Source organism: Meles meles, chromosome 7 (genome assembly GCF_922984935.1).
Source record: "Meles meles chromosome 7, mMelMel3.1 paternal haplotype, whole genome shotgun sequence".
NCBI lineage: Eukaryota > Metazoa > Chordata > Mammalia > Carnivora > Mustelidae > Meles > Meles meles.
Window position 1 is genome coordinate 107,967,603 of NC_060072.1, and position 21,049 is coordinate 107,988,651.

Genomic DNA, 21,049 nt, shown 5'->3' on the forward strand with positions numbered 1-21,049 from the left:
ATCAGCAAGTGACAGGATAGGAAACACAGGAGGTTTCAATCAGTGTACATGAAGAAGATTGCATCGGTAAGACTCAGTGACTGAAGGGCGAGCGGGGGTGGGGACAAAGGGTAAAAGATGCTTCTTGGCTGGATGGATAATGATGCCATTGATGTAGTGCAAAATTCAGGAGGAGCAACAATGAACCAACCCTGTGTAGGAGCTGTGGGGCTGGAGAAGATGAAGAAAAACACTGACTTGATCTGTAGAATTGGCTAGGGCTCCATGATAATTTTACAAATAAAATAAGATAGTAGATATTTTCATTTGAAATCCAGGTTTTTGCAATTTAGGCATGCATTAAGATATTTCTAAGTCTACTGACTTTTTCTACTTCTAAATTCCTTGTCTCCTCTTCTCCCTCCACAAATGTGTTTGTGTGGGGCACCTGGGTAGTTCAGTTGGTTAAGCGTCTGCCTTCGGCTCAAGTCATGATTTCAGGGTTCTGGGATCGAGCCCCACATTGGGCTCCATGCTCCGTGAGGAGCCTGTTTCTCCCTCTGGCTGCCGCTCCCCCTGCTTGTGCTCTCTATCTCTGTCAGACAAATAAGTAAAATATAAAAAAAAAAAAAAAATAGAAATGTGTTTGTGTTTGTGTGTGTGTGTATGTGTGTGTGTGTGGTGTGATCCAATCAAAGAAAATGCCAGAAAGTGAATGTCCCAATTTAACTGATCAAGATTCTGCAACTTTTTCCCCATTTTTGAACATAAATTCTTCTGACTTCAAAACATTTAAGATCCCGGGCACCTGGGTGGCTCAGTGGGTTAAGCCGCTGCCTTCAGCTCAGGTCATGATCTCAGGGTCCTGGGATCGAGCCCCACATCAGGCTCTCTGCTCAGCGGGGAGCCTGCTTCCTCCTCTCTCTCTGCCTGCCTCTCTGCTTACTCGTGATCTCTCTCTGTCAAATAAATAAATAAATAAATAAATCTTTAAAAACATTTAAGATCCCCTGAACCATTTGACTTTTTTCAGATCCGTAATGTACTCTGAGCCCAGGTAGTAAAATGTACTGAAAGAAACGGACAGTCTTAAAGACAGATGGGACCTGAGAGGTCATTCAGTTCAGCTGAAGAAGAAAGCATCCAGGGTAAAGTTGGCCTGTCAGGTACCAGAACCCAGAAAGATTCCAGGAAAGTGGAGGTCATCAAATCCAGTGAACACCCTGAGTTTGAACTCGGCTTCTGACTGTGGCAGCAGAAGACATCAGAATATCGGCCGCACGTTGGCTGCTGGTTGTTGCACGTTGGCTGCTGGTTGTTGCTTGTCGCCACCATGGCTATTTGATTCTCCACCTTCAGAGCCCACACCGAAGCTCATCATTTTCTCTTTCAGAGTTGTTCTGGGTGCTGCTGCGGAACTTGCAAAGAAGGCACTGCCTTTCACAAAACTGTTTGTTTGCACAAAACTATTTGTTTTTGTGTTTTAAAAGATTTATTTATTTATTTAAGAGAGAGAAAGAGTAAAGCGAGCAGGGGGAGGCAGAGGGAGAAAGAATCTGAAGTGACTCCACGCTCAGTGCTCAGCACGCAGCCCAACATGAGGCTCAATCTCATGACCTGAGCTGCACCCAAGAGTCATAGGCTTAACCGATGGAGCCACCCAGGCAGGGGTCCCGTTCTGTTGTTTCGATGGCAGTGTTAGCCTCCCACTTCATTCCGTCTGATACCTTAGCAAGAGAGTGGTCTGAGTTACTCCATCTCCCACCTCTCTGTTACTTCGGATACACAAACGTCTTCTCTCCCTTTCCCTTTCTGCTTCCCGTGCAGGACATCTGGCCTCAGCAGGGGTTCTGGACATACAACACTGGCCACCCAAGTGGTCTCAGGGGTAGCCTTCTGAAGTGAGGGCTGATGCAGGCTTGGCGTGTTTGTCAGCCTTCTCAAACCCTCTGACATGCCGCCTGGGTCTGCACTGTTCCTCCGCGGGGTATCACTTGAGACTCTGTGTGTACACAGGAATCCACAGCGATCAGACAGACCCTAGAACCATGTGGACACACACTACACATTTGCCCACCCTGGTGCTAGCAGTGGTAACCAGCCCACCTGGTATTTAGGACACGAGGCAGAAGCACACACCCGTGGTGACCACACTCTGGGCAAAGACCATCCTCATTTTCTGAATTCCAGAACAGACAGACTTCTGAGCAAATTGTGCCCTTGACACCTCTTGGAGGACCAGATCTTTCCGTCATGAGCCAGACATAGTTCTGGCTACACAGGGCACCGAAAGGCAGAAGAGCTCATTTTCTGCTCGTGGCCTCCCAGAGACTGCCAAACCCTAACGGCCATCTGTACAGCCGTTTGTGAGCATAGGGGACATTTTTCTCAAATAACTTAGGGATCTTATCTAGATAGAGCCTGAGTCTGTGCCTCCGTTCCTTAAATACCCTTGAGTCAGGAGAAGGTTGACACTGCCTTTCTGGAGATGAAACAAAATCATCCCTGGGTTTCAATCTCCCACATGATTTGACCCCAACTTATATTTATAGAATCAATTGCTACTGCCCCCCCACACATATTCTGCATTTTAACAGAATGATACAGTTTTTTTCTCAAATACACACTGTGCTTTCCGATTTCTAAAAACCTCTTCTTCCGGACACGTATCCATCCCTCCACTTACATTGTCCACATTCCTTCAGCTCTGTGGCTCAAAGTTATATCCATCCCTAATGCCCTATTTCAGTAATTCTCTCCATAAAGAATTTCCCATTTGTGCCAGTGAAAATGCTTTCCCCCTTAAACTCTGGTCGCTCAGTTTAGATTTCTGTTATCACATGTTACCTCGTAGTTTAATTATTTGAGTACATACTTTATCTACCTCCTGCCTTCATTAGACTGTAAACTATCCAAGGGAAGGTCATTCTTTGCCATCTCGGTATCCCCCATAGCATCTAAAATAGCCCTTTGCACCTGATAGGAGCTCAATAAACATCTGTTTGGAAATGAATGAGAATCAAGAAATGAGTAGTTAAGGAAACATAAAATGAGTAGTTAAGCCCTGAAAAACTCAGCTGGTCGCTGGGTCCAGAGTGAAAGAGAAAGGCAAGAGCAGGAAATGTGCTGGTTTGATCTCTCTCTGGAGGCAGCCAGCTGCAGTCCCAAAGAAACACTTTCCTTAAAAAACAAAAACAAAAACAAGAACAAAACCAGCAAACAAAGTTGGCAGAGGAAGTGATGATGTCAACCTTCGATGCCTTCACAGATGTGTCAGTCAAATTAAACGCCACAGCTCAGACACCGAAGCCTACATCTTCACCCCTCATTGTTCACCTAGGTTTTCTGGAACAGACACACACACACACACACACACACACACACGTTTCTGGTAGATAAACATCACGCGTGTTTTAGAAGCTTGTAGGTTTTCTGGTTATTCATCCAGAATATGTGTATATTATGTACATCTTAGTTCTTTTTTATTTTTTGTAAAGGGAAAGATTATAGGCAAGAACTGATTTTGATTAGGCTTAAAATACCCATGGACTACGACTGGTATCGGAAGTATCTCCATATTGTGATGCTGAAAAGTATTGAGCAGGTGGCTGGAAAGCTGGCGCTCTATTCCGGAGATCCTGGCAGCACTGGCCAAGTCCACAAGGGCGATGGGCAGCTGGGAAGGACAGGACCGGAACAGGACCAACTCTGGCTAGGGCCACAGAGCCGTCTGGAGGGGACAGGGAGTTTGTGTCACAGGGGGCTGGTGTTGTCTGCGTAGATGAGTAGCTGGTCACGCTGGGCTTCGACCTTGCAGAGGTCATGTCTCTAGTGCTGAATCAGTCCTGAACATCAGATTTTCTTTTGTTACAGACTTCTTGGGGTTTAATTTACAGACCTTAAAATTCATTCAAGTATACAATTTAATTATTTTAACAAATTTATAGAGTTTTGCAACCATCACAGTCCAGTTTTAGAACATTGCTATATCATCATGGGGATGCCTGGGTGACTCAGGTGGTTAAGCTGCTGCCTTGAGCTCACATCATGATCCCAGTGTCCTGGGATCGAGCCCCACACCCGACTGTCTGCTTAGCAGGGAGCCTGCTTCTCCCTCTCCCTCTGCCTGTCTAAGGCTCTGCCAGCTTGTGCTCGTTCTCTGTCAAATAAATAAACAAACTCTTAAAAAAAAAATACCATTGCTATCATCCTAAAAACTCTAATAAGTATATAGGCAGTCGATACAGAATCCAATACCCTGCCAGGGTATTTACTGAACTGCTTTTTGTCTCTATAATTTGCTTTTCCAGGACACTTCCAGTAAAAGGACTCATATAATATACATAATCTGGCTTATTTAAGCATGATTTTTTTTAGGTTCATCCATGTTGTTACATGTACTGGTATTTCATACCTTTTTAATTGCTGAATGGTATTCTATTGTATGGTTATATCACCTTGGGTTTAATCATTCACCAGCTGGTAGACATTTGGATTATTTCTAGTTTGGAGTCATTATGAACAATGCTGCCAGGAACATCTAATTATAAGTCTTTGTGTGGATATGTCTTCATTTTTCTTGGATAGATTCCTTAGAGTGAAATTGCTGGGTAAGTTTATATTTAATTTATTTTCTTAAGATTTTATTGTTAAGTAATCTCTACACCCAACATGAGGCTTGAATGTAAAACCCCAAGATCAAGAGTCACATGCTCTACTGACTAAGCCAGCCAGGTGCCCTCGCTTATGTTTAATTTAAAGAGATAACCAAACAGGTTTTCAAAGTGGGTGTGCCATTTTTATTCCTGCCAGAAATGTGTGAGTGTTCCCACTTTTCTGTATCCTTATCAATACAAGCAGTCTAGTGAGTCTTCAATGCTATCACATTAGGATTTTAATTTGCATTTCCTGATGACTAATGATGTTGAACACATTTTCATGTGTTTTATAGCTATTTATGTTTTGCTTGCTTATTCAAGTCTTTTATCTGTTTTTAAATCAGGTTGTTTGTTTTCTTGTTATCAAGTTGTAAGAGTTCTTTTTATATTCTGGATAAAAGTCCTTTATCAGATACATATTTTATAAATATTTTATCCCTGCCTGTGGCTGGTTTTGTTAAAGTTTCTTTGTTAAAGTTTCTACAAGCACAAAGATTTTTTAATTTTAGTAAAGTGCAATTTATTCTTTTTTTTTTTATGGTTTCTGTTTCAGAGCCATGAAGACTTTCACGAGGTTTCTTAAAGATTTTTCTTCTCCATTTTCTTTGAAAAGTCACATAGTGTTAGCCCTTACACTTAGGAATATGATGCATTTTTTTTCTCCAAGTATTTTATTTAAATTCAAGTTTCAATAATAATTCAAAATAATGTCAAAATAAATTATTCAAAATAATAATTCAAAATAAATTCAATGATGCATACAGTGTAGTGTTGGTTTCAGGAATAGAATTTAGTGATTCATCACTTACATAGAACACCCAGTGTTCATCACAAGTGCATCACCCATTTAGCCCATCCCCCATCCATCGTCCCTAAAGCAACCTACATTTTGTTCTCTATCATTACTCTTAAGAGACTCTTCTCTTATAGTTTGCCTCTCTCTGTTTTTATCTTATTTTATTTTTATTTTCCTTCCCCTATGTTCATCTATTTTGTTACTTAAATTCTACATATGGGTGAAGTCATATAGTATTTGTCTTTCTCTGACTGACTTATTTTGCTTAGCACAGTATACTCTAGCTCCATCCACGTCATTGCAAATGGCAAGATTTCATTCTTTTTGATAACTGAGTAATATTCCTGTGTGTGCGTGTGTGCATGTGTGCGTGTGTGTGTACATGTGTATGAAAAGAGCCCAGGTATCCATCAACTGATGATGTGGTATACCACATCTCCTTTATCCATTCATCAGTTGGTGGACGCTTGGGCTCTTTTCACAGTTTGTCTATTGTAGATAATGCTGCTCTCATATCAGTATTTTTGTATCCTTTGGTTAAACACCTAGTAGTGCAATTTCTGGGTCATAGGGTAGTTCTATTTTTAACTTTTTGAGGAAACTCTGTACGGTTTTCTAGAGTGGTTGCACCAGTTTGCGTTCCCACCAACAATGCATGAGGGTTCCCTTTTGACTATGCTGCATTTTGAATTAATTTTCATGTATGATGTGAGAAAAAGATCTAAGTTCATGTTAGTGCTTATGGATTTTTCCTATCCCAGGTTATTGTTGCAAAGATGGTCTTATCTCCACTGAATTGTCTTGTTACTTTAGTTGAAAATCAATTGACCACAAATGTAAGGTTTTATTTCTGGACTCTCAGTTCTGTTCAGTTCTCTCTATGTCCATCTTGATGCCAATACCACATTGCCTTGATTACTGAAATTACTAGTAAATTTTGTAATCGTGTAGTGTAGCTTCTCTCACCTTTTTCTTCTTTTACAAAATTGTCTTGGATATTCTAGATCTTTTGTATTTCCCTATAAATTTAGGTTCAGCTTGTCGTATCGACTAAAAATCCTGACTAGATTTTAATAAGTCCCTTCTATAAATCAATTTAGATAGAACTGACATCTTAACGATATCAAGTTTTCCAATCCATGAACACTTCATCTTCACTTATCAAGATTTTACTTCAGATTTAATTTCTTCTTCTTTTTCTAGTTTCCTAAGGTTACTGATTTTAGAACTTCCTTCTTTTATGATATATACATTCATGCTATAATTTCCCTGTAAGCACGGCTTTTACTGCTTTCCACACATTTGGATAAGTTGTCTTACATTTTCATTTAGTTCAAAATATTTTAAAATTCCTCTTTAGATTTCTTTCACCCATGTGTTATTTAGAAATGTATTGTTGAATCTCCAGACATTTGGGGGATTTTCTAGCTATCTTTCTTTTTAAAAAAAGATTTTATTTATTTGACAGAGAGAGAGGAAGAGAGACAGCAAAAGAGGAAACACAAGCAGGGGGAGTGAGAGAGGGAGAAGCAGGCTCTCTGCTAAGCCAGGAACCCAATGCGGGACTCAATCCTAGGACCCCAGGATCATGACCTGACCTGAAGGCAGATGTCCAATGACTGAGCCACGCAGGTGCCCCTCTAGCTATCTTTCTGGTATTGATTTTTAGTTTAATCTCATTGTGGTGAGAAAATACTTTATATGATTTCTATTTTAAATTTGCTAAGGTTTGTATAAAGGCTCAGAATGCCATCTATCTTGCTGAATATTCCATGTGAATTTGAGAAGAATGTATATTCTACACTTGTTGAATGAAGTATTATATAAATGTCATTTAGATCCAGTTGATTAATTGTGCTATTCAGTTCAACTATATCCTTATTGATTTTATGCCTGCTGGATCCATCATTTACTGAAAGAGGGGTTTGAAGTTTCCAACTACAATAGTGGACTTGTCCCATTCTCTTTGCACTTCTATCAATTTTTGCCTCACTTATTTTGACACTCTGTTGTTAGGTGCATACATGTTAAGGATTGTATCTTCTTGGGGGAATTGATCCTTTTATCACTATGTAATGCCCTTTTAATCACTGATAATTTATCTTGTTCCAAGTATGTTTTGTGTGAGATTAACAAGCTAATATGGCTTTCTTTTGATTAGTGTTAGCATGGGATCTCTTACCTCACCTCTTTAACTGATATGTGTCTTCATATTTAAAATGGGTTTCTTATAGACAGCATATTGTTGGGTCTTATGTTTTATCTGTTATGACAATATCTTATGTCTTAATTTCTATATTTACCATCCACATTTTAAGTAATTCTTATATAGTTAGATTAATATCTACCACATTTATGACTGTCATATTTGTTGCACTAGTTTTTTTTTTTTAGCCTCTCTTTTAATGCCTTTTCCTGGTTCTTATTGAGAATTTCATAATAGTCCACTTCTCTCCTATCTTAACATCAATTATACTTCTTTTTTAGAAAATATTTTATTTATTTATTTAACAGAGAGAGAGAGAAGGAGGGAGAGAGCATGAGTAAGGCGAAGAGGCAGAGGGACAGGGAGAAGCAGACTCCCTGTGAACAGGGACACCAATGCAGGGCTCCATCCAGGAACCCTATGATCATGACCTGAGCTTAAGACAGAACCTAACCAACTTAGCTACCCAGGCACCCTCAATTATACTTCTTTTCAAAACATTTTAGTGGTTAACCTAGAGTTTATAATATATATTTACAACTAATCTAAATCTACTGTCAAATGGATCTGTATTTATAATTCTCAATTCCTCCCTCTTGTCCTTTATAATATTGCCGTCATTCATTTGGCCAAATGCTGTAATCACCCTGTATATCATTACTATCATTACTTTGTACAAATAGTTATCTATTAGCTCAATTAAGAATAAGAAAATTTAAAGGTTTAATTTTATTTTTTAAAATTTTATTTATTATTATTATTTTTTTTAAAAGATTTTATTGATTTATTTGACAGATGGAGATCACAAGTAGGCAGAGAAGCAGGCAGAGAAAGAGGAAGGGAAGCAGGCTCCCTGCTGAGCAGAGAGCCCGATGAGGAGCTCGATCCCAGGACCCTGGGATCATGACCTGAGCTGAAGGCAGAGGCTGTAACCCACTGAGCCACCCAGGCGCCCCTTATTTTTTATTTTATTTAGTATTTCACTTATTTCTTGTCCAATGTTATTCATCTGATTATATAGATCCAAGTTTCTAAACTATGCCATTTTTCTTCTCTTAAGACCTTCTTTTAAATTATTTCCTAGGAGTGCCAGGGTGGCTCAGTCAGATGGGCCTCTGATTCTTGGTTTTTGTCTCAGGTCATAATCTCTGGGTCATGGGATCAAGCCCCATGTGGGGCTCCCCACTCAGCAGGAAGTCTGCTGCTCCTCTCCCTCTCCCTCTGCCTCTCTCCCTCTTCATGGACACTCTGTCTCTGTCTTTCTCTCAAATAAGTGGTTAAATCTTAAAAGTAAAATAAAATAAAAAGTAAAACACTTCCTGCAGGGCAGGCCTACTGGTGATAAAATCCCTCAGTTTTTATCTGAGAAAGTCTTTATTTCTCCTTCACTCTCGAAGGAAAGTTTTGTTGAACATAGAATTCTAGGTTGGTGGGTTTTTTCCTTTCAACTGTTAAGATATTTTACTCTACTCTCTTGCTTGCATTGAAGTCCAATGCAATTTTCATCCTTATGCCTCTACAGGTAAGGTGTCCCTCCTTTAACCTGTCCCCAACTTCTTTGAAGACTTCCTTTGCCTGTAGTTTTCTGAAGTTTAAATACGAGATGCCTCAGTATAGATATTTTGGTATTTATCCTATTTGGTGTTCTCTTAGTTTCCTATAGTTTGATGTCTATTATTAATATTGGAAAATTCTCTGCCATTATTACTCAATTTCTTCTGCTCCTTTCCCCCTTTCTTCTCCTTCTAGAATTCCCACTACACACATGTTATACTTTTTTAATTGTCCCACAATTGTTAAATATTCTCTTCTTTTTTTTTTTTTTCACTTTTTTTTTTCTCTTTGCATTTGAGTTTGGGCAGTTTCTTTTGACACATCTTGGTTCTCACTGATTCTTTCATCAGCCGTGTCCAGTGTACCCGTGAGCCCACCAAGGGCATTCTTCATTTGTGTTACACTATATTTGATTTCTAACATTCCTCTTGATGGTTTCTTAGAATTTCTGTTTCTCTGTTCACATTCTTGCACATTGCCTACTTTTTCACTAGAGTCCGTCACATATTAATCATAGTTATTTTACATTCCATATCCCAGAATTCTAAAATCTATGTCATATTTTTGCCTGCTTCTGATGCTTGCTTTGTCTCCTTAGATGGTTCTTACTTGACTTTTAGCATGCCTTATAATTTTTTGGATGAAAGCAAACATGCCTTTGATTTTAGGCAACAGGAACTGAGGCAAACAGATCTCTTGTGTGAGGCTTCATGTCAATCTGGCTAGAAGCTGGGCTCTATTTACTGTTTACTGCACCTGCACCTCCCAGGGGTTTCAGTTAGCCTTTCTGTCCTTGTGTTTTTCAGCTCTCTCAGTTTAATCTGTGTTATGGTATTGGAGCCCTGTTGATATGCTGGTGAGGTTTTGGAGGGAGAAGATTTCTATAACCTTATGGTTCAATCTCTGTCTTTTAGTGTGTCTAAGTCTCTGGGCTATGACCTTCAGAAGTTCTTCTGTGTCTTTTTTGTGTTTCCTTTAGGTGAAACAGGAAGTCCATAGGGAGCTAGAGCTGGCTTCCCCCGTAGGTAAGGCTCTGATAAAGTTAGTCTTTTGCAGATCTTTGCAGATCTCTGTTATGAAGAACACTCCAGGCATATATAAAAATGGTTACTTTCCTCTCACTTCTGCTTGAAACAGGAGGAAATTTTTGTCAGATCCTCACCTCGAAGATATGGTAGTGTTCCTGAAGGTAAAGCCAATGTGAGTGTGGGGACTTTCCTGAAACTGCACCTGCAGGAGCTTATCACTCTCAGGCAAATCCACACTCAGCCTCCAGCAATTCATCAGAATGATCATTGAAGTATTCCTACCATTTCATGGCTGTAGTAGCTTCTCCTCTGGGGGAGGTGATCGAGACTGTGATTCTCTGTATTTACTTGTCTCTCCAGACGTCAGGCTGCCACTTTGTCTTGTGACATCAAGTTTCTGATGGGTCTTAGAAAAGTCATTTATTTTTGGTTTGTTCGGCTTTTATCCTGTTGAAAGGAGGGATGAATTCAAGCTTTTTTCATGTCATAGCTAAAACTGGAGTTCCACCATTCTTTTCCTTTTAATCTCCTTGTTGTTTGAATCTAAGCTACTTTTCTTGGAGACAGCACAGAGTTTGGTCTTGCTCTTTTTTATTCAGTCTGACAATCTGTGCGTTTTGAGTGTTTAGTCACAATTCTGCCCTCACTCCCAATGTCTGGGTTTTTTTTTTTTTTTTTTCTCTCCCACATCATCAAGCAATTCTCACACATCAGCTGCGTGTCCCACAATTCAACTCAATTCTGACACTTGCTATCCGGAGGCAGCATCAGATTCCACAGATTGAGGGTTCAGTCCCACACGACTGCCCCCCCACCACTTCAGACCCCAACTGCAAGCTTAGGGTGTTATCTGTACTTCTGACTTGCTGGATATAAATCAGAGGTTCCTCTGACCCCCTTCTCGGGTTTGATTAATTTGCTAAAGTGGCTGACAGAACTCTGGAAACCAGCTTACTCACTTTATTATAAAGAATATTAAAGGATATGAATCAACAGCCAGATAAAAAGATATCTAGACTGAAGGCCCACACAAAGGAGCTTCTGTCCACATGGAGTTTGGGACCTGACATGGTAACATGTGGAAGCATTCTGGTTCACCAACCTGGAAGGTCTCCAAACTCCATCCTTTTGAATTTTTAACAGAGGCTTCATTATATGGGCATGATTGATTAAATCATGGACCAACGGTGATTGAGTCAACCTTCAGTCCCCTCTCCCTCCCTGGAAATCAAGGGTGGGACTGAAAGTTCCGGACCTCTAATTATGGTTGGTTTCCTTGGCGACCAGCTCCCCTATCTTTAAGGGATTTCCAAAAGTCCACTCATTAACAGAAACTCAGTGATGGTGGAAAGGGGCCCGTTATGAATAACAAGACATCCAACTCACCTTTACAGCTCGTTTTCAGGAATTGAGGACAAAATACCACATAAAAGATGTCACCATTGCCCTCATCACTCAGGAAATTCCAATAATTTGGGGACCTGTGAGCTGAAAACCATGGACAAAGACCAAATATATATTTATTATTATGAATTACAATATCACAGTAGACCATTTATACTTAGTGAATTATAAGGGCACCTGGGTGGTTCAGTTGGTTAAATGTCTGCCTTTAGCTCAGGTTATGATCCCAGGGTCCTAGGACTGAGTCCCATGTCAGGCTCCCTTCTGAGCATGGAGCCTGTTTCTCCCTCTCCTCTCTGCTTGTGCTCTCTCTTGTTATCTCTCTGTCTCTCTCAAATAAATAAATAAAATCTTTATATTTAGTGAATTACTGATAGGTTTGGATTTATATCTGCTATTTTGTTATTTGCTTTCTATTTTTCTTTTTTTTAATTTTTATCCTCCTCCCTTACTTCTTTGTGTTGAATAAATATTTTTTGTGTGTCATTTTAATTCTTTTGGTTTTTGTTCTTTTTGCTATGATTTTTCATTATTTTCTTAGTCCTTGTTCTAGATATTACAGCATGCATTTCAACTTATGACAATGTAATTCTTATAGTAATAAGCCAATAATAATAATTAATTCTAGAAACTGTTCTGTGGGGACAGAAAATTTTTTTCTTTTTCTCTTCTAGGTTTTTGGCTGATCCAATAATTAAATTGATAAAAGACAGAGTAATAGCAGAAAAACAAATATCTTATGTATAGAAGCCTCATAAAAATATGAGACCCAAAAGGCAGCCAGATAATTAAGTCTTACAGAACCTGGGGGGCTCAGTTGGTTAAGTGTCCAACTCTTGATTTCGGCTCAGGTTAGGATCTCAGGGTCATGAGATGGAACCCTGCATTGGACTCCCTGCTTAGTGAAGAGTTTGCCTGGGATTCTCTCTCTCTGCCCTCCCCCAGCTCTCCCTCTCTCTAAAATAAATAAACAAAATCTTTCATCCTGAGCCAAGGAAAGGTATAGGAGTCTGGAGATAGAAAGAGGATGGCCATTCATAGGAAGGTGAGATGAAATGTTTGAAAAGCAAATATTGCCCTGTTATGCAGGTAAGTTTCTTAGGTACAAAAGGTATCTCTAGCAATAGCTCTTTTCCTAACGAAGAGGGGCATAAGTTCTCTCTCCAACATCAGTTTAGGCAGTTGAGGGGAGATAAAGAGCTTTTCGTTAATCTGCAGTTTCTTGAAAGTAATCAACTGAAAATAATCCTTATGACAGAGGCATAGTTTTGGGGTGACAAATTTTGATCCCCTGTAGTACTGCCTTTGAAATTTCAAATAAGAAGTTTCCCAGTCCAAAAGTTAGGTTGACAGATGATTCCAAATCTTTCAATCAGTCTCTGTCTTGAGAATAGATCAGTTCAGTTAGATCTGTCTTATTTCAAAAAGCAGTCTTACAGCAGCAAGAAGAGTGGTTGATGACACAGCCTCTTTTTTTTTCTTAAGATTTTATCTATTTATTTATCTGATAGAGATCACAGGTAGGCAGAGAGGCAGGCAGAGAGAGAGGAGGAAGCAGGCTCCCTGCTGAGCAGAGAGCCCGATGCAGGGCTCGATCCCAGGACCCTGAGATCATGACCTGAGCCGAAGGCAGGGGCTTTAACCCACTGAGCCACCCAGGCCCCCCAACACAGCCTCTTTTAAATCTGCTTTGCTGGAACTTTTCATAAGGAATCTCAGACTGAATTTTATTTTATTTTATTTTATTTATTTATTTATTTATTTATTTAATTTTATTGAAAGTGAGGGAGAGCCCAAGCTCCCACATGAGTGGAGAAGGGCAGAGGGAGGGAGAGAGAGAATCTTTTTTTTTTTTTAAAGATTTTATTTATTTGTCAAAGAAGGATTGAGACTGTGTGTGAGCAGAAGCAGGGGGAGCCGCAGGGAGAGGGAGAAACAGGCTCCCTTCTGAGCAAGGAGCCTGATTCAGAACTCCATCCCAGGACCAGGATCTTGACCTGAGCCAAAGACAGCTGCTTAACCAACTGAGCCACCCAGATGCCCCTCAGATTGAACTTTTAAAAGCCTCTCCAGGCTAGGAAGTCAAGCCAAAGGCTCACCATCAGACTTTGCCTGCAATACCTATAGATCTGGGTAATTTCCTCTCTTTGAAGTCCCAAAGATAGCCTGAGATGCCTGCATTCTCCAGGAAGTGACCTTCCTTACACCTCTTTAGATTGTCAGGAAGTTTGTAAGCAACGTAACAGGCGGTATTTCCAAGGGGCTTTATTGGCTCATAAAGGCAGCCTTAGTTCCTTAATGCTGTCTGGCATATCTGATTCTATGCACAGCTCTCTTAAGATATGACATTCCAGTCAAAGCCTTGGTAATACAACAGATGTTTCCAATTTTGTCCTGTTACAAGGAGAGCAAATTCTTACTGAACTTTTGCATGTAAACTGTGCTGCCCTGAAAATAAGAATACTCACTGACCAAGAGTTTCCAAATTCTGGAGGGATCAGGTAGGGAGAAAATGTAATTGTTTCATCTTTGTTTCCAGAGGTATAGTTTACCAAGTTACTGCTCTCAGACATAGGTACCTTAAGAAAAATTTTCCTTAAATCTGGAAAAACAAAAATTTCAGACAAAAAGTCATAAAAATTATAATCACCCTCACCAATGTATTCACTCTCATGTTATTAATTGTTGTTTTGCTTGAATGCAGTGTTTCCACGAGTTCTGGAAAATTCTTACCCATTTGGTTTTTTGATCAGAAACCTCTGCTTTCCAGAGTTCTTTCCATGTGGGAAGGAGCATTCTTGTGGGAATGCTTTTGCAAAAGCGTCAGAATAAAACAATGACTGTAAATGTAAGACTCACAAATGGCCCCAGCTAAAGATCTGTTGAGAATTCATTATAATATTATTAGCAAAGAAATTTGCTTATTCCCGTGACACACAAATTTTAAGATAATAATTGGAGTTTCAAGTGGTAACATTATACCAGGACGTACTAGAATTTCAGGAATTTCATTCAGTTCTGGAATGCTTTTATATCAGTACAAACACAACATAAAAAAGACTTATTACTACTTCTTATTTGACAATGCTTCTCCTATAATTTAATATATTAAAAGATCCTAATTAGTATAAAATCTGCCTTTTTATAAGGAGAGAGAGAAACCTTTTGAGATGTTCTAGGGACCCTCTGGAAATTTTCACAGTTGATTCAAGGTCAGAAAGACTTCATTTGCAATTTGATTTAGGGAAATTTGTCACAAATATCAAAAGGTTTGAACACTTAATTAGTAAGGATCACAGGTCGTTATGAAACAATATTTTGTTACCTATTTAACCAAACTGATGATAAAAGATTTCAAAGGCAAACACAGAAGGTTCATAGTTGTGAGCAAAAGTTAGATCTTCTAATATTGAAGAATTTGTTTTCTTGGGAGAATCAAAGATCTGATTAAGACAACATGAAGCACAAAAAATTATTAATGATAAAAAGCAAACTCTTTTCTTCCTAGGCAGATGACTTAAAAGGTAAAGAGAATATTGTCATAATCTCTTACCCCAGGGGCAGACCAGTAGTCCAAGAAAACTTTGTCTTTTTAGCAGTTAAAAGTTATCAAGTTTTGGTTTTATATAAGTACACTTCTAATTTTAAAGCTGAATTTTACAACCATTCTAATATATGTATTCAATCCCAGCCAACCTGACCACACAAGGTCGGATTCTCTCTCTCCCTCTCTTTCTAACTTTCTATGTAGTTTATCCTTGATTCTTTCCTTTCCCATCTGATATTTCACTTTCCGACCAAATTACTTTCTTTTCCCCGTATATCCATTTCTCATATTTTTTCTATCCAAAAAAAGCACATTTGACTTTCCTTGCATACAGAATTTTTTCCCTTATGATTTCTGATAGTTTCATTATGTACAGTTAAAAGAATTTTTAACCCTGGGAAACCTTAGTTTCTAGTGCCAACTAAGAAGTAAGCAATTGTCAACTCTTATACTAGTATTCTCTATGTTGGCAGATTTGTGAATTCATTTCATCATTTTTAGAAGCACATGCCCTTTTTAATAACAGTCTTTCAATGTGGCACAAGATAGGTCTACAAATAGTCCTGAATATCTTTAATTTCTCTTCAATAGGAAGACAAAAGGAGATTAACCTATGTTCATTCAGCAATTAATGTTTTATTTTTTGATCTTCTTTGGAAATACTCTAGCTATTTATACTTTTTATTATTTAACTTAACTTCGTATAACTCTTAAGTTTCAAGTTACCGAAAGGATTTTGGAAGCTATTTTCAAGTACACATACCATAAAATGTAACTATTGCTAAAAAGTTCATCTATAAACTTTTACCCCATTTGCGTCTATGTGAATCACTGCTCCCAACAATTATGTTTAAGCTGCTCATAAAAACCTCATGAGACATTAGACAAGGTCAGCCTTTATCCCAAATTGTTTTTCTTGCTGACAAATTTTATAAGCGATGATATGAATTTGAGCCATAAACCCAAGCAGAATACAAGTTACTTGTCTTATAGTCAATGTAGATAACTCTAAAGACATGTATGTTTTAATCAAACCAATGAACTTCAACTAGCTTTAATAGTGAATAGTTTTCCAGATCACGTGAACCAGATCTGGGTCAGTTTCTGCTATATTTCTGAGAACTTTCGGAATACTCAATTTATAAGCACTTAATTTTAAGCCAACAAAATAGAGCTTTTTGGTAAATTAAGTTGGCAATAACAGCCAGAGACAGAAAAATATCACACATCCGCAACATGCATATACAGACACACATAAACATACAGACTGACACAGAGACCTTACAGCTGTTGTTTTAAATTTTTAGCTGTGAGTCAGGTACAATAATCCAAAACTAAGTAGCTTATAAAAGAACAGTTGAATCCAAAATTTGTTTTGGCAGTTGGGATAAGTTAAATTTGCCTGCTCAGATGGCTAAAACGTTTTACTCATAGTTGCGGAGAAGACATTTAAGATTTTTCTTTAGTCCAGTATCCAAATTAGTCCTTTCCTCCCCTCCTTCTGATAAGAAACTTCTCCCTTAACACTTTCACTTCAAACAATGGCTCTTAAATCCTAGAGATGGTGGTAGAAAATTTACAGCGTGGGACACCTGGGTGACTCAGCTGGTTGAGCATCTGCCTTCTGCTCCTGAGCGTGGAGTCCCAGCTCAGCAGGAAACCTGCTGTTCCCCCTGCTTGTTCTCTCTCTCTCTCTGACAAATAAATAATTAAAATCTTAAAAAAAAAGAAAAGAAAAGAAAAGAAAACTTAACACCAAAAGGCAAATTTTCTTTAAGGAGTTTTGGGGTATATTTGCCTCTTATCAGAGGTTGAGATTCATTACTATTTAAAATCTACCTTCTTTTTCTTAATTACAGGACAATTCTGTTTCCAATGACCTATTCTTTTACAATACTCACAAGCATTTTGAGATGAATAGGAGAGATTTTGGAATCGGTAAGGATAAGTGACTTTGAGTTGCTTCTAGAGCACAGTTCTGGTTTTATAGAGATTTGCAAGACAACGAGTTGTTTCTAAGGCCTCAAAGAGTTGAATTGCAGCTTGAATATCAAGACAGTGACCCACCTAGCCAACCAAACTTGCTTCTTTATGTCAGGTAGATTTCCAATTAAAATGGAAATCAAAAGATTTCTGTGTCCTAAAACTTCAGGGTTTAATGCAGAATGCCTTTTTAAAAATCGGTATAAATGGTCCAACAAAAGCCTCCGAATGCTCTCATTCTTTCTGAGTGCACAGTTCAATCTTGGACTAATTCACCTTAGCTGGGGAAAGACTTTAATATTGCTCTTATCAGTCCCTGAACATTGGCCTCCTGCTGGTCCATTTCCTGATCACTTGTACAAGGGCCTGGGAAAATTTTTGGTTATCTGTTGGAGGTGTGTGTCGGGGAGGGAGGTGCATTCCCCAGGGGACTGTCTGGCTTGTCTGATAACTACATATAATCATGACTGGGAGGAACACCCCTTAACAGCCAATTGAGGTCTTTGTGAGTCTTTGTGAGTTTGAATGCCCACTAATCTTTTCAACTCTTGTCTAAACTTCTGAAAGTGAGGTAAAAGGACTTTATAATTGAGAGTGTCTGCTGCTGTCCAGGGGACATGAATACTTTGCAAGGGGAAAGGAGCTTGTCCAGGGTACATTTGCAAAGGACATTGCATAGGAAGACTTGATGTTGGTAGAGCCAGATTACAACGTCCTAGAAAGTAGGAGTTATAAGGGACAGAACAATGAGCCCTACTGCCCATCCCAGGGGCTTCTGCTAAATTAATTTCCTGGTTTTATTATTTATATGGGTAATCTGTAAACCCCAGGCCTGGAGATCAGCCCAGAGTGCTCTGTGTAAATCTTGCAAAGAAAGGGAAGTCAAACCAAGCATTTGGGTGTTGAAGGGGTTTTCTGGGAATGTTAGAGGAATTGGGGGCTCGGGGAATTTCTTGAGGTCATGGGCTGGATTTTGAGAGAGAAAGTTTAGATCAAGAGTCCAGAGATCCAAAAGATCTTCTGGAGGGTCAGGAACAAGGAGTTGGAGATGAGGAGAAGGGTAATTCATGTTGGACATGGATTTTAATTTTTGTTTTAAGTCTAATTTCTATTCTTCCTTTTATTAAGGGAGTCCCTAGAGCTAGCCATTATTTTTTGTACCCAGTTTTAGCTTGGTCTTTTCATGGGTACCAGTGTAAGGCAATGGTTTAGGATGAGACCTCTCTTTAAAAAATTGTTTTTCTTTTAAATATAGCCAATTCAAAGGATCCATCATCTGGCTCAAACCAATAAGCCTTTTGAAGGCTTAATCATGAACACAAGAGGTGTCCCTGAAGGAGAGAGCAAAAGATGCAGCCCTGCCCAGTTCTACAGAGTTCACTCCCAGAGTTCGTCCAAGAAAGATTTAGCCACAGATGGGATGCAACCCATATTTCTGTCTGGCCAAATGAGTAAAATGAGGTCTCCAGTTGCCCATGAGACTAATGGACAAGGAGGGCAAGACAACAAAAGGCCCAGATGTGCCGGGACCTCTCAGAGCACATTTCCTCTGACAGCTGACACAGCGGACGAAGAGAACACTGCTTAAGGGATGCACAGCCTCTTCGACCGTCTTCCAAGTGCACATCGGGTCCATACATGAATCCTCTGGCCAGTAGAAGCAAGAGAGAAAATGCTCCTCACCGGTCATGAAGCCAAGCTCACAAGACATACAACAAGATGAGAGGAAAACCTCATTCTTCTTTTTCTTTTTTTCTTTTTTCCCCCCATGTGCCCAATAACAGCTTTAGCCAAGCCTTGGGTTTCTCAGGGCCAAATTAACACCTGAGAGGGACATGCTCCTGGGTTGGGGATTGTGTGTTGTCTTACAGTGTGCATTGTTGCACGGAAATTCTCTTGAGGCTGATAACTGACCTAGTGTCAGTCCAACCCATTTTGTGACCAACTTCTCCTAACTCGGGAGCCTAGCATCAGGTGACCAGAGCTCTAAGAGCTGTGAAGTGCTGATCGGTGCCCCCACACACTCTCACTTCTGAGATCCCCATGAGCAATAGCCTTTACCTCCTGTGCAAGTTCACTCACAACAAAGTTTGTCTGCACAGACACCAGTCTGCCAAGTACCGTGAACTCGTCAGTCTGTGAGGCAGGCGTGAACAATAGACCTATGCCTCGTTTCTACCCTATGGTTTTCCTCCTTATGGTAAAGGACACAAGAGACAAAGACAAAGGAAAATGAGGACCATCTCTGGGACAAAAGAGGTCAATAGAAAATAAGAGTATTCATGACAAATCTTTACCAGAGTTGCTGTGCCCAAGGGAGAGTTCACACAAATACTCTTTCCTGCCAATCTAAATTTACAAAAAGAAAAGGACTCTCACCAATCGTTCTCGCTTCAGTCAGATCCTGCAGGCAGGGATCCAGGAGACTGACGTGGTAAGAATACTTACCTTCTGCTGGCTTTGGTCAGAGGGCCCAGGATCTCTCAGTAGCAACAGCCCCAGAACCAGCAGTATCCAGTCAGTCAAGGTCCGTTGTGGTCACCAACTGCAGGGGTGGAAAAACTCTCCCTTCTTCCCTTCTAGGTTGTTTGGTTGGTCCAATAATTAAGCTGATGTAAGACAGAGTAACAAAAGAAAAATAAACAAATTTCATAGGTATGGAAGCCCCATAAAAATAGGAGACCCAAGGGGCAGCTGGGGGTTTGAGGCTTCTAGAACATCCCGAGTTGAAGAAAGGTGTAGGGGTCTGGGAATGCGAAGGAGAGGTGGACTGTTCACAAGAAGTTGGGAGGAGATGTTGGGAAAACAGGTCGTCCAGTTATACAGACGAGCTTCTTAGGTAAAAAGGTATCTTTGATAATAGCTCTCTCTTCTGGAACAGGCCTCCTTTCCAATGTAAATTTAGGCAGTTGAGGGGGAGGTAAAAAGCTTTTCCTGAATCTACAGTTTCTTAAAAATAATCAGCCTAAAATAATCCTTATGCCAGAGAGGCATATTTTTGGGGTGACAAATTCTGCCCCCCTGCAGTTTCAATATATCTTCTTTTCCTTTCCCCTCCTTTGTTCCATTATTATCATATCTATTTCCACATATGTTAGATACTTGACAATACAGTGTCATAAGTTTTGCTTTATGCAACTTATGTCTTTTAAAGAAGTCAGGAGAAGAAATAAGAAAACATATTTAGAGAGTCTTTTATATTTACCCACATATTTGTCATTTCTGGAGCTCTTCATTCTTGCTATGGATTTGAGTATCCTCAGGCATTACTTCCTCTCAGACTAAAGAATTTCCTTTCGCATTTCTTACAGGGTGTGTCTGCTAGCAAAGCACTCTCTAGATCTTTCATTATCTGGGATTGTCTTCATTTCATCTTCATTATTGAAGGATGGTTTTGCTGGATATAGAATTTTTGGTTGACGGAATTTTCCAGCCCTTTGGAACACGTCATTCCATGACTTTGCCATGTTCATTGTCTCAGGATTGATTCATTTGTATAATTTCTAACTTTTTATTAAGATTGTTTTCACTCGGATTATTGTTGTCACACTTTCCTTAAATTTTTGAAAATTTTTTTCTAGTTCCTTAAACATGTGTATAGTAGCTGCCTTAAAGGTTTAGTCTGATAAAACCTCACATCTTAGAGACACACAGAGACCATTTCTATTAACATTTTTTTCTGAATATGGTCACACTTTCTTGTTGCTTTGCCCATGGTATGATTTCTTTGTTGAAAGCTGGATACTTTACATCGTATTGAAAAAGGACTTCAACCACTTCTGTTTCGACCTCCAGCTGTCTAATTGATTAAGTTCTTCTTTCCAGCTTTATCTCTTGACTCGGACAAGGGACCCTACAGCCCATCATCCCCTGGTGGGAATGTTGAGCAGGATT

The 21,049-nt window shown here is 39.4% G+C and overlaps 2 long non-coding RNA genes across 3 annotated transcripts in view; one reads left to right on the forward strand and one right to left on the reverse strand.

Moving 5' to 3' along the window:
- The window catches only part of LOC123947605, a 49,754-nt gene extending 30,140 nt beyond the window's left edge, over positions 1 to 19,614 (forward strand). Inside the window, exon 3 of the long non-coding RNA XR_006819770.1 lies at positions 18,411 to 19,614. This is a non-coding gene — a long non-coding RNA (uncharacterized LOC123947605). The remainder of the gene's footprint in view (positions 1 to 18,410) is intronic.
- On the reverse strand, positions 1,534 to 19,693 carry LOC123947604. Of its 2 annotated transcripts, XR_006819769.1 has the most exons (5): positions 19,604 to 19,693; positions 14,098 to 14,227; positions 11,608 to 11,709; positions 10,504 to 10,668; positions 1,534 to 1,981 (listed from the first exon to the last, which is right to left on the reverse strand). It is a non-coding gene; the product is annotated as an uncharacterized LOC123947604 (long non-coding RNA). The 2 variants fall into 2 exon arrangements; XR_006819768.1 differs by lacking the exon at positions 1,534 to 1,981 and having other exon boundaries at positions 9,054 to 10,668.
- Positions 19,694 to 21,049: the final 1,356 nt, after the last annotated feature.